Source organism: Capricornis sumatraensis, chromosome 9 (genome assembly GCF_032405125.1).
Source record: "Capricornis sumatraensis isolate serow.1 chromosome 9, serow.2, whole genome shotgun sequence".
NCBI lineage: Eukaryota > Metazoa > Chordata > Mammalia > Artiodactyla > Bovidae > Capricornis > Capricornis sumatraensis.
In genome coordinates, this window is record NC_091077.1 from 71,575,504 (window position 1) to 71,600,769 (window position 25,266).

Below are 25,266 nucleotides of genomic sequence, written 5' to 3' on the forward strand. Positions count from 1 at the left end.
CTTTACTGTGACCCCCAAACATACTTAATGGCCCTCAAAATGGTTTCTTGGAGGAGAAAAGAGTAACATGTAAATGCCTGGTCTCTCATTCCTGGCTGCTAAGGAATGAATGGTGCTCAGCTGCCTGCCTCTGCAGTGCTGACTGAGGCAGTGGACAGAGCCTCAGGACAGAACAAAGTGCCAGGAGGTGTGCGACTCTGCAGGAGAAGGGCCCTAGGCCACCAGCGAGAAAGGACCTGGATGGGACACAACTGAGAGGCTGTGAAGGAGGAGAAGACACCTTTGGGGAGAAGGAGGTGTGGATCGTCTGGGAAGATTTTTAGGAAGTTCAATCTTGTTCTCTAATGGGGAGTGCAATTCCCCTTTTGTGCTAAAAAATGCTAAATTCTTTGATGCTTGAGACTCCTGGGGTCCAACTTGTGTTTATTTTGAACATAACCCCACGCAGAGAAGCAGGAATTGGAAGACCTAGTTCCATCTGGGTTATGCTCCATGTGGGTTATGCCCTCCCCACCCCATCCCTCTGGGTTGTCCCAGAGCCCCGACTTTGGGTGCTCTGCTTCATGCATTGAACTGGCACTGGTCCATGCTCATTTGCTCGGTCATGTCCGACTCTTTGCGACTCCATGGACTATAGCCCGCTGGGCTCCTCTGTCCAGGGATTTTTCCAGACAAGAATGGTGAAATGGGTTGCCATTTCCTTCTTCAGGGGGTCTTCCCGACCCAGGGATCTAACCCTTGTCTCTTGTATCTCCTGTGTTGGCAGGTGGATTCTTTACTACTGTGCCACATGGAAAGCGCTTGGGTTATGCTAGCTTTCTTTAAATCATATTTTCCAGGCATTTTCACCTTTACAATCATGATTTTTTTTCCCCAGATGGTGAGGGGTTTTACCAATCTTATAGTTTTTTTTTTTTTCTTCCCTAATTTTGTTGTTGGAATGTTTTGCTAGTGGTGAGTTCTGGTCTCTGTATACAAGGCTCTTGATGAAAAGTGCTCCCTGGCCAATAATGAGAGTTCAAGATATTGCTGATCCAGCAGCAGGCTTGTTCAGGGCCCTGCGCAGGCTGCTGTGAACTGCACATCTGAGCACTGGCCTGGTTTCTCTAGCCCAATATTGCAAGTAATTTAGCAACCATGTTACTGCCCCAGAGTCACCCTGGCATTGGAGCCAGCAGGCATTAAAGTCATGGTCATTTGTATTCCTAGGGGTTTCTAGACAAGCTTTGTTACTCATGAGAGTCAATTGTCATCTTGTTTCATTTCCCACTTCCTGCTCTTTCAGGTTCTTTTCCTGGCTGTGGAAAGGCCATCTGAGTAGAGGGATATTTGGATTAAGATGAAAAAACAAGAGGCTTCCCTGGAGTGGTGTCAAAGCCATAATGATAAGGAGAGCACATGCATATATAGGTTCGTTGATTCTTCTTTTTTTTCCTTTTAAATTAATTTATTTATTTTGTGTGCTTAGTCAATCAGTCGTATTTGATTCTTTGCAACTGCGTGAACTGTAGCCCACTAGGCTCCTCTGTCCATGGGGATTCTCCAGGCAAGAATACTGGAGTGGGTTGTCATGCCCTCCTTCAGGGGATCTTCCTAACCCAGGGATCGAACCCAGGTCTCCCACATTGTGGGCAGATTCTTTACTGTCTGAGCCACCAGGGAAGCCCCAAAATACAGTCCATGAAATTCTCCAGGCCACAATACTGGAGTGAGTAGCCTTTCCCTTCCCCAGGAGATCTTCCCAACCCAGGGATCAAACCCAGGTTTCCTGCATTGAAGGCGGATTCTTTACCACCTGAGCTATCAGGGAAGCCCTTATTTATTTTAATTGGAGGCTAATTACTTTACAATATTGTGATGGTTTTTGCCATACATTGATATGAATCAGCCACAGGTATACATGTGTCCCATTTCTGAACCTCGCTCCCAACTCCCTCCCCAACCCATCCCTCTGGGTTGTCCCAGAGCCCTGACTTTGGGTGCTCTGCTTCATGCATTGAACTGGCACCGGTCATCTATTTTACATATGGTAATATACATGTTTCAATGCTATTCTCTCAAATCATCCCACCCTTGCCTTCTACAGAGTCCAAAAGTCTGTTCTTTACATCTGTGTCTCTTTTGCTGTCTTGCATATAGGGTTGTTGTTACTGTCTTTCTAAAGTCCATCTATATACATAAATATCCTGTATTGGTGTTTCTCTTTCTGACTTACTTCACTCTGTATAACATGCTCCAGTTTCATCCACCTCATTAGCACTGACTCAAATGCATTCTTTTTTATAGCTGAGTAATATTCCGTTGTGTATATGTACCACAACTTCCTTATCCATTTTTCTGATGATGAACATCTAGGTTGCTTCCATGTCCTAGCTATTGTAAACAGTCCTGCAATGAACATTGGGGTACATGTGTCTCTTTCAATTCTGGTTTCCTCAGTGTGTATGCCCAGCAGTGGGGTTGCTAGGTCATATGGCAGTTCTATTTCTAGTTTTTTAAGGAATCTGCACACTGTTCTCCATAGTGGTTGTACTAGTTTGCATTCCCACCAACAGTGTAAGAGGCTTCCCTTTTCTCCACACCCTCTCCAGCATTTATTGTTTGTAGACTTTTTGATGGTGTCCATTCTGACCAGTGTGAGATGATACCTCATTGTGGTTTTGATTTGGATTTCTCTAGTAATGAGTGATGTTGAGCATCTTTTCATGTGTTTATTAGCCACCTGTATGTCTTCTTTGGAGAAGTGTCTGTTTAGTTCTTTGGCCCACTTTTTGATTGGGTTGTTCATTTTTCTGGTATTGAGCTGCATGAGCTGCTTGTATATTTTGGAGATTAATTCTTATATACTATACATATTTTAAGACCACTTGGCAAACAATATAAGTTTTAGTGCATATTATTGCTGAATCATTCTAATTTTCAAGTCATTTTTTTTTAGATTTTTTCCAGTTTTATGGAGATATAATTGACATGTTATAAGTTTAAGATACACAACTGACAGGTATAACATTATATAAGTTTAAGATATACAATGTGTTGATCTGATACACTTATAAGTTGTGAAATAACTACCATAGCATTAGTTAATACCTCCATCACATCACTTAGTAACTCTTTTTGTGGTAAGAGGATTTAAGGTATATTCTTTTAGCAATTTTCAAGTATATCATATAGTAGTGTTAATAATCACCATGGTGTACATTAGATTCCCAGAACCTTTTTATCTTATAACTGGACATATGTATTCTTTGACCAATGTCTCCTTTCCCACAGCTGTTGGTGACCACAGTTCTTATCTGTTTCTATGAATTTAGTTTTTTTGATTCCAAATGTAAGTGATATTACAGTGTTTGCCTTTCTCTGAATGACTTATTTTACTTAGTGTAATGACTTCAAGGTTGATACATGTTGTCACAATTGGCAGGATGTCCTTTCTCATGGCTGAACATATCCCACTGTGTATGTGTGTATGTGTTTGTGCATGTGTGTATATATAAAATACATACTGCATCTTTATCCATTCATCTGTTGGCTACCACTTAGGTTGTTTTGATATTGTGGCTACAGTGAATAATACTGCAATGACTATGGGAGTGCAGATATCTCTTCAGATGCTATTTTCATTTTTCAGATGTAAACCCAGAAGCAGGATTGCCGGATCATGTGGTCATTCTATTTTTAATTTTTTCTTTTTTTAAAAGAATTATTTATGGCTGTGCTGCATCTTTGCTTTCTCTAGTTGCTGCCCATGGGGGCTACTCTTTATTGCTGCGGGCAGGCTTCTCGTGGCTGTAGCTTCTCTTGCTGCAGAGCGCAGGCTTTATGGGTGTGGGGGCTTCTGTAGTTGTGGCACATGGGCCTAGTTGCCCTGTGGTATGCGGAATCTTCCTGTGCCTGGGATTGAACCTGTGTCCCCTGCATTGGGAGGCATAGCAGTATACAAAGATGAGTAAGACGATGTCCCTGTTCCCAAGGAACTTACAGTTTATAGGAGGGACAGGGCAATTACAAAAATAGGATAACAGAGATGCACCAAAAAAGAGAAGAAGGGTATAAAACCCAAATTTGGAAGTAAGGAATCAAGCTGTGTTTGGAGGGAGAGAAAACATAATATTTATTTTAATAGAAGATCATAAAAGAACTTCAGATCCAGAGTTCTCTAGGTACAACTGCTGGTCACAGAGCCATAGGCAGGCATTAGAAACTGGAAGGTTCAGACCAAGTGCATGATTTCCGAGTCTGGATATTTGGTGAAACCAAGACTTTCTTTGTTTATTTTAAAAAAATTTTAACTTATTTTTGGAGTATAGTTGATTTACAATGCTTCAGGTGTACAGCGAAGTGAATAAGTTATCTGTTACATGTAGATTCTGTTTCCATACAGATCATTACAGGGTACTGAGTAGGCTTCCCTGTGCTATACAGCGGGTGTCATTTAGTTATCTACTTTATATACAGAGGTGTGTATATGTCAGTTCCAATCTCCCAATTTTTGCCCCCCTTCCCTTTCCACCTTCATAACCATAAGTTTGTTTCTATCTCTGTGACTCTATTTCTGTTTTATAGTAAGTTCATTTGTACATTTTTTTTGATTCCACATATAAATGATATTGGACTTTCCAGGTGGTGCTAGTGGTAAAGAACCTGCCTGCCAATGCAGGAGACATAAGAGATGTGGGTTCAATTCCTCAGCTGGGAAGATGCCCTGAAGGAAGATGTGGCAACCCACTCCAGTATTCTTGCCTGGAGAATCCCTAGGACAGAGGAGCCTGGCAGGCTACAGTCCATAGGTCACAAAAAGTTGGACATGACTGAGTGACTAACACTTTCACTATTATAGGGACAGGTTGGACAGGAGCTGGATACCTGCTGGATTACTTAAGTCCTGTGCCTTTTAGGACTCTAGATACCAAGGCAGAGAGGGCATCCCATCTCAAATGTGTACATTCATGGAGGGCCTTAATGAGTTTCCACTGGAGGCTACTGGGGTCAAGAAGAGTTTCATCAGAACTAAACCATCTGGATAAGTCTAGATGGAAAAACTTCCGGGCTGCCCATGCCTTTTCTTCTCCTATATAGGTGGGTAGAGGAAGTGACTGGGGCAGGGATGAGAGCTCCCTGTCCTGGGGCTTCTTTAGAGGCAGCCTGCTTAGCAGCTTGGTCTGCAAATTGGTTTCCCTTTGTAATGTCAGATGAGCCTCACTGATGGCCTTTGCAATGAACTATGGCTACCTTTGGGGGCTTCCCAGGTGGTGCTAGTGGTAAAGAACCCACCCGCCAATGCAGGAGACATAAGAGACATGAGTTTGATCTCTGGGTTCGGAAGATCCCCTGGAGAAGGGCAGGGCAACCCACTCCAGTATTCCTGCCTGGAGAAGCCCATGGACAGAGGTGCCTGGTGGGCTACAGTCCATAGGGTCGCAAAGAGTCGGATATGACTAAAGCGACTTAGCGCGCGCGCGCGCACACACACACACACACACACACACACACACACACACACACACACACGGCTCCCTCTGTAGGCAGGTGGGACAGCCTGGATTAGCTGATTAATAAGGGTCGTATTTAATGGGGCTGTTTTTGGAGATTAGGAATCCTCTTTCTTTGCAGATGGCTACACAGGCATGTAGGATCAAGAAAGCATATTTAGAATCAGTGTAAATTGTGGCCCTTTTTGATTTGGCCAGTTCTAATGCTCAAGTTATGGGGATGAGCACTGAGGCAAGCCCAGGCCTCAGTGACCTCATGGAGGGATATGATGACATATCCAGCCTTGTGTTTTCCCTGTGCTGTGTTACTGTTTCCATCGGTGAACCAGACGTGGTCAGCATCAGCCAAACGTTGATCCGAGAGGTCCAGGTAGGCATTTAAGAGAATTGTCAAGACCTTGGAACAAAAATCGGCAGGAGCTTTACCCCCTGGTATGAGCAAGATTGCTAGATTTAGAGTCCTACAAACACGCAAGATATCTGAGGGTTTTAAAAAAAACAACAAAAAATAACCAGGAGAGGGGCGGAGGATTTGATATCTGAGGATCTTATTGTCTGAAAGCCAGGCTGAAGCCAGTTATTAAGTAAATGTGGTACATGCTGGGTAGTGAGAACCCAAATGGGTGCTCCCAGGGTGAATTTAAGGGCCTCCTCTCTTAGGAAGGATAGTACTCCTGTGCCCTAAGACAGGGGGCCAGCCCTTCACAGTGGGACCCTACTGTTTGGAGAGGTAGGCTACTGGCTTTGGAGTTTCTCCTAGTCTTTGGGTGAGGATCTCTAAGGCAACACCCCCTTTTTTTGTGGGTGGAAATTTGGAATAGCTCGGAAGGGTTGGGTAATCCTAAAGTTGGAGCTCTGGTAGAGAGATTTTTTTTTTTCCCCCAAATCTCTTTTGGCAAAGATATTTTAAAGCTTGAGCTCTGGCAAAGAGGAGGTTTCTATGGCCTCCTGTTGGGATGGCCCCCATGCAAGGGGTATTTAATAATCTATGCATTTTGGGGCTTCATATATGGGCTGTGCAATGAAACTATAGTTGGGTATCTCAATACAATACCTTGTTAGGCCCAGGAATGCTTGTAGCTGCTTACAGGTGGTGGGAGTCTGTAGGTCAGATATAGATAGCTTTAATACAGTCTGCCAAAATGCTGTGCCTGTCAGTATACCTGTCAGTATTGTTCTGAGATAGGAAACTTATTGTTGTACTAGCTGAGCCTTAAATTTGGACACTTTATAATCCCACTTGGCCAAGAAATTAAGGACCTGATTGGCATGAATGGCCTAGGGTTGAGAGAGGAAACAAATCAATAATTCATCTACATATTGTATGAAAGCTCCCCTTTCAAGTGTTAAACATTGTAAATCTTGGACTGGAAGTCACTCAGTTGTGTCCAACTCTTCGCGACCCCGTGAACTGTAGCCTGCCAGGCTCCTCTGTCCGTGGAATTTTCCAGGCAAGAATACTGGGGTGGGTTGCCATTTTCTTCTCTAGGGGATCTTCCTGACTGAGGGATCAAATCTAAGTCTCCTTGCAAACTAAAAGAATTGCAAGCAGATTCTTTACCATCTGATCCTTCAGGGAAGCCCGATCTCAGGCTAGCACCTGTCTAAAGAGGTGGGAGCTATCCCTAAAGCCCTGCAGCAAAACAGGCCAGGTCAGTTGTTGAGGTGCTTGTAATGGAGATTCTCATTCTAATGCAAATAAGTATTGTGATTCTGGGGCCAATAGGATGCAGGAGAAAGCATCTTTCACATCTAGGGCTGAGAACCAGCTACTATCTGGGGGTAGCTTTCCCAAAAATATGTAAGGTTTGGAGACTATTGGGTGTAGGGGAATTATTGCCTCATTAATGATTCACAAGTCATTGATGAGGCAGTAACAGACCAGGTGGTAAGTGCTGTCCTTTTTCTTGACTGCTAGTATTGGGGTACTGCAAAGTGAATTTGTGGGGATAAGGAGTCCATGAGACATCGTGGATTTGGATATGATGGGTTGAAGTCCCATGCGGGCTTTGGACTTAAGGGGATATTATGTCTTTTGGGGAAATTTATGTGGGTCCTTTAGAGCTGTCGTGACCAGTGTTGCATTTTTAGCTTTTCTTTGGACACTTGGGTCCCAGGCCAGTGGGTTGACTTGTAGCTGGTATGGCCCAGAGGAATTTTTGATATCTTCATTAGTTAGGAGAGTTCCTAAAGTTTCCCAGAGTTTGCACGCTGGATGGGGTCCAGAATGGCATTCCATTTTTGTAGTATGTCCCTCCGCAGGAGTCATCTAGGACAGTCAGGCATTTGTGAAAAACTATGGGAGAATCCAGATCCCTCCCAGCCACAGAAGAGGGGTATAGTAGAAGGCCTGTTGAATGGCTTGCCTGTGGCTCCCATGATGGTGCAGGTCTATGAAGAGAAGGGTCCAGAGAAGGAAGTCAAGACAAATAGGTGGCCCCCCAACTGAGTAACAAAATGATTGACTTACCTTCCACATCCATTTGTGCTCTTGACTCCACTCCAGTGATGTGAATCTGTTGTATTGGGGTCAACTGGAGGGGCCCTCCTCAGTCTTGGGCAGTCATCTGGGTAGGAGCCTCTGGTCCTTGGTCTCTTTGGATCAAGGGGCAAAGGGCTGCCCAGTTTCCCAACTGTTGGCATTTATAGCAAGCAGTCTTAGGTTTATCCCAACTGGGGCACTTCTGTGCCCAATGGCCCATCTGGCAACAAATGTGATATTTGTCTTTTTTTGAGCTGTAAATTCAGGGTACTCTTGGGGGCAGCTTGACCCTTTAGGGCAGCCATCATGTGGGCATGTCTTGATTCCTTCCTTCTTTCCTTCTGCCAGGCCTTGGCCTCAGTCTCTTGGTCACGGTTATAGACGACTGAGGTTTTGTTCACTAGTGCATCTAAGGTGACATTTAGATCTTCAATTAGTTTTTTTTTTTTTTTTTTGGTTTTATTATTTTTTTCTTTTATTTCTTTTATTTTTTTATTTTTTTATTTTTTATTTTTTATTAAATTTTAAAATCTTTAATTCTTACATGTGTTCCCAAACATGAAACCCCCTCCCACCTCCCTCCCCATAACATCTCTGTGGGTGATCCCCATGCACCAGCCCCAATCATGCTGTATCCTGCATCAGACATAGACTGGCGATTCAATTCTTACATGATAGTATACATGATAGAATGCCATTCTCCCAAATCATCCCGCCCTCTCCCTCTCTCTCTGAGTCCAAAAGTCCATTATACACAGCTGTGTCTTTTTTCCTGTCTTGCATACAGGGTCGTCATTGCCATCTTTCTAAATTCCATATATATGTGTTAGTATACTGTATTGGTGTTTTTCTTTCTGGCTTACTTCACTCTGTATAATCGGCTCCAGTTTCATCCATCTCATCAGAACTGATTCAAATGAATTCTTTTTAACGACTGAGTAATACTCCATCGTGTATATGTACCAAAGCTTCCTTATCCATTCATCTGCTGATGGACATCTAGGTTGTTTCCATGTCCTGGCTATTATAAACAGTGCTGCAATGAACATTGGGGTACATGTGTCTCTTTCAATTCTGGTTTCCTCGGTGTGTATACCCAGCAGTGGGATTGCTGGGTCATAAGGTAGTTCTATTTGCAATTTTTTAAGGAATCTCCACACTGTTCTCCATAGTGGCTGTACTAGTTTGCATTCCCACCAACAGTGTAGGAGGGTTCCCTTTTCTCCACACCCTCTCCAGCATTTGTTGCTTGCAGATTTTTGGATCGCAGCCATTCTGACTGGTGTGAAGTGGTACCTCATTGTGGTTTTGATTTGCATTTCTCTGATAATGAGTGATGTTGAGCATCTTTTCATGTGTTTGTTAGCCATCCGTATGTCTTCTTTGGAGAAATGTCTATTTAGTTCTTTGGCCCATTTTTTGATTGGGTCGTTTATTTTTCTGGAATTGAGCTGCATAAGTTGCTTGTATATTTTTGAGATTAGTTGTTTGTCAGTTGCTTCATTTGCTATTATTTTCTCCCATTCAGAAGGCTGTCTTTTCACCTTGCTTATAGTTTCCTTTGTTGTGCAGAAGCTTTTAATTTTAATTAGATCCCATTTGTTTATTTTTGCTTTTATTTCCAGAATTCTGGGAGGTGGATCATGGAGGATCCTGCTGTGATTTATGTCTGAGAGTGTTTTGCCTATATTCTCCTCTAGGAGTTTTATAGTTTCTGGTCTTACATTTAGATCTTTAATCCATTTTGAGTTTATTTTTGTGTGCGGTGTTAGAAAGTGATCTAGTTTCATTCTTTTACAAGTGGTTGACCAGTTTTCCCAGCACCACTTGTTAAAGAGATTGTCTTTACTCCATTGTATATTCTTGCCTCCTTTGTCAAAGATAAGGTGTCCATATGTGTGTGGATTTATCTCTGGGCTTTCTATTTTGTTCCATTGATCTATATGTCTGTCTTTGTGCCAGTACCATACTGTTTTGATGACTGTGGCTTTGTAGTAGAGCCTGAAGTCAGGCAAGTTGATTCCTCCAGTTCCATTCTTCTTTCTCAAGATTGCTTTGGCTATTCGAGGTTTTTTGTATTTCCATACAAATCTTGAAATTATTTGTTCTAGTTCTGTGAAAAATATGGCTGGTAGCTTGATAGGGATTGCGTTGAATTTGTAAATTGCTTTGGGTAGTATACTCATTTTCACTATATTGATTCTTCCAATCCATGAACATGGTATATTTCTCCATCTATTAGTGTCCTCTTTGATTTCTTTCATCAGTGTTTTATAGTTTTCTATATATAGGTCTTTAGTTTCTTTGGGTAGATATATTCCTAAGTATTTTATTCTTTTTGTTGCAATGGTGAATGGAATTGTTTCCTTAATTTCTTTTTCTACTTTCTCATTATTAGTGTATAGGAATGCAAGGGATTTCTGTGTGTTGATTTTATATCCTGCAACTTTACTATATTCATTGATGAGCTCTAGTAATTTTCTGGTGGAGTCTTTAGGGTTTTCCATGTAGAGGATCATGTCATCTGCAAACAGTGAGAGTTTTACTTCTTCTTTTCCAATTTGGATTCCTTTTATTTCTTTTTCTGCTCTGATTGCTGTGGCCAAAACTTCCAGAACTATGTTGAATAGTAGCGGTGAAAGTGGACACCCTTGTCTTGTTCCTGACTTTAGGGGAAATGCTTTCAATTTTTCACCATTGAGGATAATGTTTGCTGTGGGTTTGTCATATATAGCTTTTATTATGTTGAGGTATGTTCCTTCTATTCCTGCTTTCTGGAGAGTTTTTATCATAAATGGATGTTGAATTTTGTCAAAGGCCTTCTCTGCATCTATTGAGATAATCATATGGTTTTTATTTTTCAATTTGTTAATGTGGTGAATTACATTGATTGATTTGCGGATATTGAAGAATCCTTGCATCCCTGGGATAAAGCCCACTTGGTCATGGTGTATGATCTTTTTAATATGTTGTTGGATTCTGATTGCTAGAATTTTGTTGAGGATTTTTGCATCTATGTTCATCAGTGATATTGGCCTGTAGTTTTCTTTTTTTGTGACATCTTTGTCAGGTTTTGGTATTAGGGTGATGGTGGCCTCATAGAATGAGTTTGGAAGTTTACCTTCCTCTGCAATTTTCTGGAAGAGTTTGAGTAGGATAGGTGTTAGCTCTTCTCGAAATTTTTGGTAGAATTCAGCTGTGAAGCCGTCTGGACCTGGGCTTTTGTTTGCTGGAAGATTTCTGATTACAGTTTCAATTTCCGTGCTGGTGATGGGTCTGTTAAGATTTTCTATTTCTTCCTGGTTCAGTTTTGGAAAATTGTACTTTTCTAAGAATTTGTCCATTTCTTCCACATTGTCCATTTTATTGGCATACAACTGCTGATAGTAGTCTCTTATGATCTTTTGTATTTCTGTGTCGTCTGTTGTGATCTCTCCATTTTCATTTCTAATTTTATTGATTTGATTTTTCTCTCTTTGCTTCTTGATGAGTCTGGCTAGTGGTTTGTCAATTTTATTTATCCTTTCAAAGAACCAGCTTTTGGCCTTGTTGATTTTTGCTATGGTCTCTTTTGTTTCTTTAGCATTTATTTCTGCCCTAATTTTTAAGATTTCTTTCCTTCTACTAACTCTGGGGTTCTCCAATTCTTCCTTTTCTAGTTGCTTTAGTTGTAGAGTTAGGTTATTTATTTGACTTTTTTCTTGTTTCTTGAGGTATGCCTGTATTGCTATGAACTTTCCTCTTAGCACTGCTTTTATAGTGTCCCACAGGTTTTGGGTTGTTGTGTTTTCATTTTCATTAGTTTCTATGCATATTTTGATTTCTTTTTTGATTTCTTCTGTGATTTGTTGGTTATTCAGAAGTGTGTTGTTCAACCTCCATATGTTGGAATTTTTAGTAGTTTTTCTCCTGTAATTGAGATCTAATCTTAATGCATTATGGTCAGAAAAGATGCTTGGAATGATTTCGATTTTTTTGAATTTATCAAGTTTAGATTTATGGCCCAGGATGTGATCTATCCTGGAGAAGGTTCCATGAGCACTTGAAAAAAAGGTGAAATTCATTGTTTTGGGGTGAAATGTCCTATAGATATCAATTAGGTCTAATTGATCTAATGTATCATTTAAAGTTTGCGTTTCTTTGTTAATTTTCTGTTTAGTTGATCTGTCCATAGGTGTGAGTGGGGTATTAAAGTCTCCCACTATTATTGTGTTATTGTTGATTTCCCCTTTCATACTTGTTAGCATTTGTCTTACATATTGCGGTGCTCCTATATTGGGTGCATATATATTTATAATTGTTATATCTTCTTCTTGGATTGATCCTTTGATCATTATGTAGTGGCCTTCTTTGTCTCTTTTCACAGCCTTTGTTTTAAAGTCTATTTTATCAGATATGAGTATTGCCACTCCTGCTTTCTTTTGGTCTCTATTTGCGTGGTATATCTTATTCCAGCCCTTCACTTTCAGTCTATATGTGTCCCTTGTTTTGAGGTGGGTCTCTTGTAAGCAACATATAGAGGGGTCTTGTTTTTGTATCCATTCGGCCAGTCTTTGCCTTTTGGTTGGGGCGTTCAACCCATTTACGTTTAAGGTAATTATTGATAAGTATGATCCCGTTACCATTTACTTTATTGTTTTGGGTTCGGGTTTATACACCCTTTTCGGTTTCCTGTCTAGAGAATATCCTTTAGAATTTGTTGGAGAGCTGGTTTGGTGGTGCTGAATTCCCTCAGCTTTTGCTTGTCTGTAAAGCTTTTGATTTCTCCTTCGTATTTGAATGAGATCCTTGCTGGGTACAGTAATCTGGGCTGTAGGTTATTGTCTTTCATCACTTTAAGTATGTCTTGCCATTCCCTCCTGGCCTGAAGAGTTTCTATTGAAAGATCAGCTGTTATCCTTATGGGAATCCCCTTGTGTGTTATTTGTTGTTTTTCCCTTGCTGCTTTTAATATTTGTTCTTTGTGTTTGACCTTTGTTAATTTAATTAATATGTGTCTTGGGGTGTTTCGCCTTGGGTTTATCCTATTTGGAACTCTCTGTGTTTCTTGGACTTGGGTGATTATTTCCTTCCCCATTTTAGGGAAGTTTTCAACTATTATCTCCTCAAGGATTTTCTCATGATCTTTCTTTCTGTCTTCTTCTTCTGGGACTCCTATAATTCGAATGTTGGAGCGTTTCATATTGTCCTGGAGGTCTCTGAGATTGTCCTCGTTTCTTTTAATTCGTATTTCTTGTTTCCTCTCTGATTCATTTATTTCTACCATTCTATCTTCTATTTCACTAATCCTATCTTCTGCCTCCGTTATTCTACTATTTGTTGCCTCCAGAGTGTTTCTGATCTCATTTATTGCATTATTCATTATATTTTGACTCTTTTTTATTTCTTCTAGGTCCTTGTTAAACCTTTCTTGCATCTTCTCAATCCTTGTCTCTAGGCTATTTATCTGTGATTCCATTTTGATTTCAAGATTTTGGATCATTTTCACTATCAATATTCGGAATTCCTTCTCAGGTAGATTCCCTACTTCTTCCTCTTTTGTTTGGTTTGGTGGGCAACTCTCCTGTTCCTTAACCTGCTGAGTATTCCTCTGTCTCTTCATCTTGGTTATATTGCTGCGTTTGGGGTGGCCTTTTTATATTCTGGTGATTTGTGGAGTTCTCTTTATTATGGAGCTTCCTCACTGTGGGTGGGGTTCTATCAGTGGCTTGTCAAGGTTTCCTGGTTAGGGAGGCTTATCTTGGAGTTCCGGTGGGTGGAGCTGGGTTTCTTCTCTCTGGAGTGCAGTGGAGTGACCAGTGATGGGTTATGAGACATCAAAGGTTTTGGAATAATTTTGAGCTGCCTGCATATTCAAGCTCAGGGGAGTGTTCCTGTGTTGCTGGAGAATTTGAGTGATATGTCTTGTTTTGGAACTTGTTGGCCCTTGGGTGGAGCTTGGTTTCAGTGTAAGTATGAAGGCATTTGATGAGCTCCTATTGCTTAATGTTCCCTGAATTCAAGAGTTCTCTAATGTTTTCAGGTTTTGTATTTAAGCCTCCTGCTTCTGGTCTTCAGTTTTTACAGTAGCCTCTAGACTTCTCCATCTATACAGCACCGATGATAAAACATCTAGGTTAAAGATGAAAAGTTTCTCCACATTGAGGGACACTCAGAGAGGTTCACTGAGTTACAAGGAGAAGAGAAGATGGAGGGGGTAGTTAGAGGTAACTGGAATGAGATGCGGTGAGATCAAAAGAGGAGAGAGCAAGCTAGGCAGTAGTCATTTCCTTATGTGCGCTCTATAGTCTGGCCCGCTCAGGTATTTACGGAGTTATACAGGGAAGAGGAGAGGGAGGAAGTAGACAGAGGTGACCAGGAGGATAAGAGAGAGGAATGAGAAGGAGAGAGACAAATCCTGCCAGTAACCAGTTCCTTAGGTGTTCTCCACTGTCTGGAACACACAGAGATTCACAGAGTTGGATAGAGAAGAGATGGGGGAGAAAAGAGACAGAGGCCACCTGGTGGAGAAAAAGGAGAGTCTATAGGAGAAGAGAGTGGTCAAGCCAGTAATCTCGCTCTCAGGTAAACTTGGGTCGTGAAGTTTGGGTTTTTAAATGAACATAATTGACAACAAAAACCTAAGAGCAAAGGTTAAAAATCTAGAGTAGAGGTTGGATTTTCAAAAATACAATATTAAAGAAAAGAAGCAGAAGGAAAAAGCAGGAAAGAAAGAAAGAAAAAAACCCAAGAATTATTAAAAAAAAACAAGCAAACAAAACAAAACAAAACAAACAAACAAACAAACAAACACCCCACCAACAACCATCCAAAGGCTATATATGGTGTTTGCCTTAAAAAAAAAAGAAAAAAGTCTTTTTTTTTTTTAAAAATAGTAATAATAGGTTATAGTAATAAAAATTAGAGGAGAAATAGAAGATTTAACAATTAAAAAAAAAGGTTAGAAAAAAAAAGAGAAAAAAAAAAAACAAAAAAAAAAAAAAAAAAGGAATGATTTTTAAAATAGTAAAAATATATCTGGCTCTTCTCTGATGTTTTGGGCCGTGTGGGATCACTTCCAAGGTGGTTCCCTCTGTTTAACTTCTTCCGTTTGCTGGTTTTTCAGGCTCACTAGTTCAGTCGCGCTGTGGGGAGGGGGAATGCCGCAAACTAATAGCGCTGTCGTGTGCTCTCAGTGTCACAGCCCCGCTTGACCTGTCCCTTCTCGCGGCGCACAAACCGCTCCGGCTCTACGATGCACAGCCGGGAACCGTCTGGGGCTGGCCCTAGGCTGCGTGTACTTCCCGGTCCAAGCCGCTCATGTTTGGCGCTCAGGCAGCCCTCAGAGGCACAGATTCGGCTGGGACTGCGCTTTGTGCCCTTCCCAGGTCCGAGTAGCTCAGGAGTTTGGCGAGCGTGATCGCCGCAGCTTGTCACCTTTTCTGTCGCTGCTGCTCAACTTTCTGGGTGGACCGCTGGCGTCCCCCGTGAGGCAGATTGTGACTGTCCAGCACCCCCAGAAGTCTTAGCAAAGAAGCCCGCTTGCAGTTAGGTAAGTAAAGTCTCTCCGGGTCTGCAATTGCCCCTTTCCAGTCCTTACGGCTCTGGCTGCCTGTCCCCGGCGGGGGATGGTCTGCAGCCGGCTTTTTCCGTTCCGTCCTTTGTTCTGTGCTCGGTCCTGGCGGCGTCTTATGTTCGAGCTTTTCGTGCTGTAGCTATCCCACAGTCTGGTTTGCTAGCGCAAGTTAGATCGTTCTGGTTGCGCGTGGGGCGTTCCTGCCAGATTCTTACAAAGCACTGCAGCCCGCGCCTCCCGCGCGTCACTGCCCTGCCCCCACTTCCCAATGGCGGATGCAGGCGTCTGTGCTGCTTTTCCGCTGGGGGAGTTACTGTTGGGCTTGTAATCTCTTGGTTTTAATTATTTCTTTATTTTTCCTTCCTGTTATGTTGCCCTCTGGGTTTCCAAGACTCGCCACAGACTCGGCAGGGAGAGTGTTTCCTGGTGTTTGGAAACCTCTCTTCTTAAAATTCCCTTCCCGGGACGGGCTTCCCTTCCCGGGACGGAGTTCCCTCCCCACCTCCTTTGTCTCCTTTTTCGTCGTTTATATTTTTCCCTACCTGTTTTTGAAGACAATGGTCTGCTTTTCTGGTTGCCTGCTGTCCTCTGCCAGCCTACAGAGGTTGTTTTGTGGAGTTTGCTCAGCGTTGAAATGTTCTTTTGAGGAATTAGTGAGGGAGAGAGTGGTCTTCCCGTCCTATTCCTCCGCCATCTTTATGCTCCTCCTCCAATTAGTTTTTATAATTTGTCTCTAATATCAGGAGCTGATTTAACTTGTCCCTCATATGGGTCCAGATCTAGATTGGTGTATTTAATGAATGTTTCCCTCAGCCTGTTAAGGAAGGCTGTTGAGTTTTCCCTGAGCTCCTAGCTGATTGCTAGTACATGGGAGGAGTAGTTTATGACTTAATGTTGGGCTGCCTTAAAGCCTGCTTTGATACAGATGATAAAATTGTTTCTTTCCCATTAATGTTCTTTCTGATTGTAGTTCCATTCCGGATCAATGCTGGGGCCTGCCGTCTCCCCAGTGGGGAGTACCAGAAAGGTGGAGTTCATCAGCAAATTTTTTTTGCCTCTCTTTCAACTCATTCTATATCAGTATCAGAAAGGGTCTGGTTTGGATTATGGTGATATCTTTCCAGGTCATTTCATAAGCCATAGTGGTATGTTGGAATCCCTGGATATATTTAGTGGAATTGTCTGACAAGCTACCCAATTTTGCTTGATCTGTTTTAGTTCTACCAATGAGAAAGGCTTATGGACTAGTTGTGGGCCAAATTTGCCTCCTGGTGCTTCCACCAAGGGGTAGACTTTAGCTGATGGAGGTAACAGAGGTCCCTCGTAAGGTGGTGGGGCAGAACTAGATGTGATGTGGCTGGTGGAACTGAGGGATTTTCCTTAAGCAGCAGGGTTGCAAGGGTGGGAAGTTTACAAGTTGTAAGGAAATCTTGGCTATTCCTTAGGACAAAGGAAAGTTGTCCATATGGGATCTCAGACTATTTGCCCTGCCTTTTGCAAAATAGATCTAACTGGAGAATAGGGTTATAATTAATGGTTCCATTTAGGGGCCAGGATTCCCAGACCCAAAGGTGATATTGGGTCTAGACCGTATTATAAAGAAAATGAGTCTCCTCTTTTGTAGCATGGCAGGGTCATGGATGTTTAGCTGAAGCAGTTGCCTCTTGTTCTTGGCTAACTTCCTGCCTAACAGAGAGATGAGTGAAATATATTAAGGGGATTTGTTTGTTTGCTTGTTCAGTCTCTAACTTGTGTTCAACTCTTTGCTACCCCATGGATTGCAGTATGCCAGACTTCCCTGTCCTTCGCTATTTCCCCGAGTTTGCTCAAACTCATGTCCATCGATTTGGTGATGCTATCTAACCATTTCATCCTCTGTCATACCCTTCTCCTCCTGCCTTCCATCTTTCCCAGCATCAGGGTCTTTTCCAAGGAGTCAGTTCTTCACACCAGGTGGCCGAAGTATTGGAGCTTCAGCATTAGTCCTTCCAGTGAATATTCAGACTTGATTTCCTTTAGGATTGACTGGTTTGATCTTCTTACAGTCCAAGGGACTCTCAAGAGTCTTCTCCAGTAGAAGTATAAATTTCCATTACAAAATAAATGAGTCACGGGGCTGAAACGTACACCAAGCAGAATATAGTCAATAGTAATGTAATATCTCTGTGTGGTGACAGATGGTAACTAGACTTATTGTGGTGATCGTTTTGTAATATATAGAAATCTCAGATCATTATGCTGTTCATCAGGCACTAATTAAATTTTTCTTTTTAAATTCCAAACAGCCAGAATGAAAACTTAAAGAATTTGGCTGCAGCTATTTAACCTAAGGGGTAAAACATGTTTTAGTTGTAGAGAATATCTGCCAGCCGGTATTTTTTTCTTCGTCTCAGAAAGAAATATGAGGAAAAAGACAAAAATTGCAGCTTGAGGGAATGAAGCTAAGAATGAAAAAAAGATCCCTGACAGTATGGTGATGTTCCTTGGACACTGGAATTGATTACCAAGTATTTGATCAGACTGAGGTTTTGCCTAAAGGTGATCTTATCGATAAACCACCTGAGAGGTGAGAGTTTTGACAAGATAATTTCCACAACTCCTTGAAATCTGTTTGGTAAAGATCAAAATGACTGGGGTGCTTCAACTGGGGTTTTGCATTTTTAACAAGCTTTCTTTATTAGTCATTATCTAGTCAGAGAAATAGCAATGTCTTCCATTTAATGAAAGGGATCCGTTATTATAAGATTATCTGTTGGGAGGTTACAGAACACCCTAAAACTAGTGGCTTAAAGGAACAACTGTTTGTTACTGCTCCTCAGTCTAGTGGACAACTGGGCTGCTTGTCTGATCCTGGCTGGTCTCAATCGTGTGTCTGTGGCGGGTGTCAGGTCAGCAAGGTGCCTCTGGTCCTGACATCTGATGGGTGTTGGCTGGGGCACTTTGTTTCTCCTCTGTGAGTTCTCATTCTTCAGCAGACCAGCTCAGGCTCATTCATGCAGAAGCTTAGTGGGATTCCAGAAGAAAGCATGCAAGGTTTTTAGGTCTAAAATCAGAACTGGCAGTGGGTTTGTGGCATATGGTCTTCATAATGTTGAGATATGTTCCCAGTAGGCCCACTTTCCAAAGTATTTATTGTAAACGGGTGTTGGATTTTGTCAAAAGCTTTTTCTGCATCTACTGAGATGATCATATAGTTTTTATTCTTTGGTTTGTTAATATGGTGTTGGACTTGATTGATGCACATATGTTGAAGAATCCTTTCATCCTTGGGATAAATCCCACTTGATCACAGGTTGTTGGGTTGAAATAAATATATGCAATATAAAAAATAAACAGAACTAGAATATTGCTTTTGCTACTATTTATTGGCCAAAGCAAGTCATAGGTCCAACCTAGATCCAAAAGGTGGAGAAAGATATTACTTGTTGATGGGAGGAGCTTTATAGTCATACTGCAAAGGGGAATAGGCAGTCAGAAGGGATTAATCTGGACCATTTTGCATACTGTCTATCATAAAAATAATAGGGTTGGGAGAACCGGAGGAATGAAAGGAACAAGGAATGTGCTAAGGAATAGCACTTTTAAAATATGATTTTAATGGGACTGCTCTTTTGTAGGAGGTGGAGTCTTTTCCATCTCTTGAGTCTGGGTGGGCCTTACAGCTTGCTTGGCTAGCAAATGATAGCAAAAGCAATACTGTGTCAACAAGCAGCGCTGGGGTCTTGGAGGGAGGTGTCCCATGCCGCCGCTTGAATTACTTATGAGATACCGCATCTGCTAGGACCAGGGTGACTTCTTTCCAGATGCCAATGATTCACATTGAATGAACCTAACCAAAAGCCACTGAAAAGAGAATCTCTGGAAAACCTGGCATGCTTCCGGGCCTGGCAGTATAGAGTAGGAGATTGAAAGGGGAGTGTGGGGCTGTGAGCAGATTGGAAAACAACCACACAGTTCCACAGTTCCCTGTGGAATTCTTATCACATTACAGGTATGAGATCTATTGCTCTAGCATGCTATGATTCTAGGGGGGTAGTTTGTCATCCTAAAGACAAACACTGGCTCAGTCAACTGTGTCTTGGTGATCCTGGAGAATTACTCTTGCTGATTTTGACCTGTAACTAGGCTGGAGCTAGGGGTATTCACAAGAAAATTATGGCGAATGGTCAAGAAAGTCAGATTTTGGTCTCATTCATCATTATATCAAAGGAGGTTATCTGTATGGAGAAGCAATGTGCATGCTCAGTTGCTAAGTCATGTCTGGCTTTCTGTGACTTTATGGACTATAGCCCATAAAGGAGTAGCCCACCATGCTCCTTTGTCCGCAGGATTCTCCAGGCAAGAATACTGGAGTGGTTTGCCATATTCTTCTCCAGGAGCTCTTCCTGACCCCAGGGACTGAACCTGAGTCTCCTGCGTCTCCTGCATTGGCAGGGAGATTTTTTTACCACTGAGCCACCTGGGAAGCCACATGGAGAAGTAACAGATAACAAAAATTTTGTTGTTTGTCTTCTGAGAAGTTGCTTGGCCAGTGGTCTCAGCCATCAGCACAGAGGATTTGCATGATGCTATGAGTGAATGGGGTATAGAGAGGCAGGCAATCAGCATGAAAAAGTACAAGAATAGTAATCTAGCCAGACTTGTAAGAAGTTAAAATTCTGGATTCTCTAATTAGAAGAGAGAATTTACATATTATTAGAGAAATCTGGTAGCTTCCACTTGAGAGTCAGATAATGACTAATTACGGCAGCTGAGGGGACATCTGAAGGATGGGCCAGGGGTCAGGAAGGCACAGGCAGGGTGACAAATAGTACAAGAATGACACTGCTACTGGGGCGTTTATAAAAATTCCACACTGAACACTGCAGAAGCTTAATTATGGATTCTGAAGACATCTAAATATGTAATGGACTGATCTGGCACGAATGTGTTTTAAATATGTATTCCTTTCCTGTTAAGAACTATTTAACACTGATTATTTATACTGAGGCTTAATCAATTAGTGTTTGAAATTGGACTGCAAATGTGAAAAAAGATAACTACTTAACCTTAGCTCTTTAAGACATGTTAGAAATCATATATTCCTCCTCTCATTGTGTCTGTAATGAAACTGGGGCCCAGAAAGGTGACATAGCTGGTCTGAGGTCATGCAGCTGATTAAAGACAGAATCAGGACTAGAACTCAAGCTGGGTGATTCCCAGTCAGATGAGTTTTTATTCCCTTTACCATAATTTCTACCTGTATTTTGACAGAGGTGAGCCCTGTATCTAAATGAAGCTTGAAGAAAGTATTTTCTAGATTCATCAGAATCACCCATGGGTGCTTTTATAGATCTGCCTGGAGCCTAGCCCAGAACTTCAGAGGCAGAATTCTGTGTATTTTAACAACCACCACCACCTGCTTAGGGATTTTTGATGTCCTGTCTCCCTTTTATCTTGCCTAGTTCTGAGTTAGGATATGGTTTTAGGCACTGATTAGCAGGAGAGAGAACTCTTTCCAGAGGTTTACATGCTTTCAGTTAGGTAAGGCTTTTGCCTAAAGCCCCCACCCCACCTTTTATAAATACTTATTGATTGATATTTGGCTGTGCTGGTTCTTAGTTACAGCACACAGGATCTTCAGTCTTCGTTGTAGCACATGGGATCTTTTCAGCTGTGGCATGCGGGATCTAGTTCCCTGACCAGGAATCAGACGTGGGCCCCACTGGACCACCAGGGAAGTCCCTGAAGCCCTGTCTTTTTTTTTTTTTTTTAATTTGGAGGCTAATTACTTTACAATATTGTAGTGATTTTTGCCATACATTGACATGAATCAGCGATGGGTGTATATGTGTTCCCCATCCTGAACACCCCTCTCACCTCCCTCCCCATCCCGTCCCTCTGGGTCATCCCAGTACACCAGCCCTGAGCACCCTGTCTCATGCATGGAACCTGGACTGGCGATCTGTTTCACATATGATAATATACATGTTTTAATGCTGTTCTCTCAAATCATCCCACCCTCGCCCTCTCCCACAAAGTCCAAAAGACTGTTCTATACATCTGTGTCTCTTTTGGTATATCGCATATAGGGTCATCATTACCATCTTTCTAAATTCCATATATATGCATTAGTATACTGTATTGATGCTTTTCTTTCTGACTTACTTCACTCTGTATAATAGTCTCCAGTTTCATCCACCTCATTAGAACTGATTCAAAGGTATTCTTTTTAATGGCTGAGTGATATTCCATTGTGTATATGTACCACAGCTTTCTCATCCATTCTCCTGCTGATGGACCTCTAGGTTGTAAAGTCCTGTCTTTACTGAGCAACTTCCTGAGGGGCTCACGAGCTGTAACCCCTCACTCAATAGAGATTTCCATGGGCCCCTCCTTTGTACAGAGAGTAATAACACTGAAGGTGCAGCACTGGCTATAGACAGGTTGGTTCCTCCAAGTAAAATTGTAGGATGATGTTCAGTTCAGGCCATCTCAAGTGTTGATCTCCAGGTGCCAGGTTGTTGGTGTGTTTGGCCAATGGTGAGTGTGAGTTATCAGGGAGAGAAGCCAACTCTAGGGATAAGTGAGTCTTTCTTGCCCTTTGTGGTATCTGCAGCTCCTGAAACAGTACCTGACATATATTAGGTGCTCAGTAAATATTTGCTGGCTGACTGAATGAAATGAAGCCCTCTGTTTGGCGCCAGCTGTGAAATAGCTGTACTTAATGTATCATGAGTCAGTAAGTGTCCTCTTTCCAGAGTGTGGTTGGATTCTGAGTGTAGTTGGGATTCATCCTGTAAAGCTCCACGGGGCCTAATGTATGATGATAAATCATAACCCTCCTAGGTGTTCAGAATCAATTTCACACCTCATCTGTTACCATGAGCAGAATATGTGAGAAAGTACTCTCGTCTTTGTAATACATCAGCTCACAAAAATAAAAAAATGCCCGAAGATCAGAAAAGGGAACACTGTTATAGTGCATAGTGCTTAATCAGCTACCCAGACAGTGATGGATTTCAGGGGATATTTACATTTGAATCATGACATCTAAAATGTCTCAAGTACAACCCATAGTTTATGGGCAGCATGGAAGCAGTTTTACAGAATCATTTCTCATTATCTGTAGTTAAAAACAAAGTCTCTTTTTGTACACATATTCTTTCTACAAAAGTAATAATAAAAAACAGGATAAAGTCCTGTCTAGATCAATGATAGGCTTGGAGTCCTCACTGTGTCCCTGACAGACATCACTGATTGATCGCAGTACATTTTCCTGCTTCACCTGGTACAGTCTCATTACTTCTCAATCCAAGGCTCTAAGAAGCCATTGCTGATTGATCTGAGTTGACTGAAACTCATTGACCATTGCTGATCTATAGTTTGTCTTTGTTCTCTGGAAAGCTAACTGTAGTAGATAATAAGAAGATGGAGGGAAAAAGCAAAGGAAATGCTACTGGTTTGGAAAGCATCATGGATTAATCAGCTGATCCACTTCCTTGCTTCTGGACAGGATTGTATTCAAAGCCATGGACAGAATGATTTCCTTACTGGTGGTGTTTTGCCAGTTGAGATTCTGGGGCCAGGTACATCATGGGTGATACTGTAGGAACTTGTGCCTTGCTTAAGATGTAATGGATCAGAACCTTGAAGTCAAGGAGGCTGCATTGGAACTAGTACTCAGGTGCATCTTAGTCACTCTAAAGTTGTCAATGATGTCCTATGGCTATCTGGGGGTCTAGTCTCACCTCTGTTGTTTACTCGCCATGAGAACCTGGACCTATCCCTTACCATAGCCTCAATTTTCTCATGGAGAAATAGTAACATTGTGTCATCAACTCCTGGGGCAGTCATGAAACTCACCTGGGACTTCTGAGAATGCTTTCAGGCAAAGTGAGTGCTGTAGACATGGAATATATTGTTTATCTGTTAAACTCTGTGGGGGAATTGGAGTATGCTTTTGAAAGTTTAACTTATCAAGAGCTAGTGATCTACTAAAAACCAGCATGACACTGAAAGGTTAAACAACTCTGTTGAAGAGACCAGGGCAGTAGTTCTCAGCCATGCTTATAAATTAGAAACATAAGGGAAGTTTTAAAAAAATTTTTATTTTATACTGGAGTATAGCCAGCTTAACATATTGGCAGTAGTTTCAGGTGGGCAGCAAAGAGACTCAGCCATACATGTACATGTATCCATTCTTTCCGAAACTGCTGTTTCACATCCAGGCTGCCACATAATATTGAGCACTTCCCTGTGCTATACAGTAGGACCTTGTAGGTTATCCATTTTAAGTAAAGCAGTGTGCACATGTCAATCTCCATCTCTCTAACTATTCCTCCCCCTGCCATCCTCCCCCGCCTGGCAGCCATAAGTTCATTCTGTAAGTCTGTGAGTCTACTTCTATTTTGTATGTAAGTTCAATTGTATCATTTCTTTTTAGATTCCACATATAAGGGATATCATATGTTGTTTCTCCTTCTCTGACTTACTTCATTCAGTATAACAATCTCTAGGTCCGTTATGTGGGGAAGTTTTAAAAACTGCCTAAGCCAGAGCTCCATCCAGGACAGAGTTACAAGAATTCAGAGGGTGAACTTGAGCTTGGCATCTCTTGGGGTACGTATTCTGGTTTCCAGCCTTTCTGAAGAATGGCTGACCTCTTGGTCTTTCAGTCCTATCAGCATTTCAGCATTTTGCCAACACATTTCATTTTAAATTACTCAGGCTCACATTTGTTGCTTGTGACCAGAAAACCTGAACTGATATCTCATTAGTCAGTTAACCTTCAAAGCTAGGGACTGTGACTGTCTCCTTCACCTCTGGATTCAGAGTGACTCACACAGATCCTGACACACAGTGAGATAAAAAACTGGCTTAACAATTTGAGGTAGAATTTTTTAGATTATCGCAAACGTTATGGATGTATAAGAGTTACAACATTGTAGTACTAATGTCCAGCTGAATTCTTTGGGTAATTTTACTTGGGTAAAGTTTACTTGGTAATTCTATCTATATTTGATGCTTACTCCTTGGAAGAAAAGTTATGACCAACCTAGATAGCATATTCAAAAGCAGAGACATTACTTTGCCGACTAAGGTCCATTTAGTCAAGGCTATGGTTTTTCCAGTAGTCATGTATGGATGTGAGAGCTGGACTGTGAAGAAGGCTGAGCACCGAAGAATTGATGTGTTTGAACTGTGGTGTTGGAGAAGACTCTTGAGAGTCCCTTGGACTGCAAGGAGATCCAACCAGTCCATTCTGAAGGAGATCAGCCCTTTGATTTCTTTGGAAGGAATGATGCTAAAGCTGAAACTCCAGTACTTTGGCCACCTCATACAAAGAGTTGACTCATTGGAAAAGACTCTGATGCTGATAGGGATTGGGGGCAGGAGGAGAAGGGGACGACCGAGGATGAGATGGCTGGATGGCATCACTGACTCGATGGACATGAGTCTGAGTGAACTTTGGGAGTTGGTGATGGACAGGGAGGCCTGGCGTGCTGCGATTCATGGGGTCGCAAAGAGTCGGACACGACTGAGTGACTGAACTGAACTAATGTACAGTATATATTACAGGTGTACAACACAATGATTCACAATTTTTAAAGATTATGTTCCGTTTATAATTATGAAGCATTGTCTATATTTCCTATGCTGTACACTATATTCTTGTAGCTTACTTTATACCTAATAGTTTTTATCTCTTACTCTGATAATCCTATATTGTCCCACCCTCCTTCCCTCTCCCTACT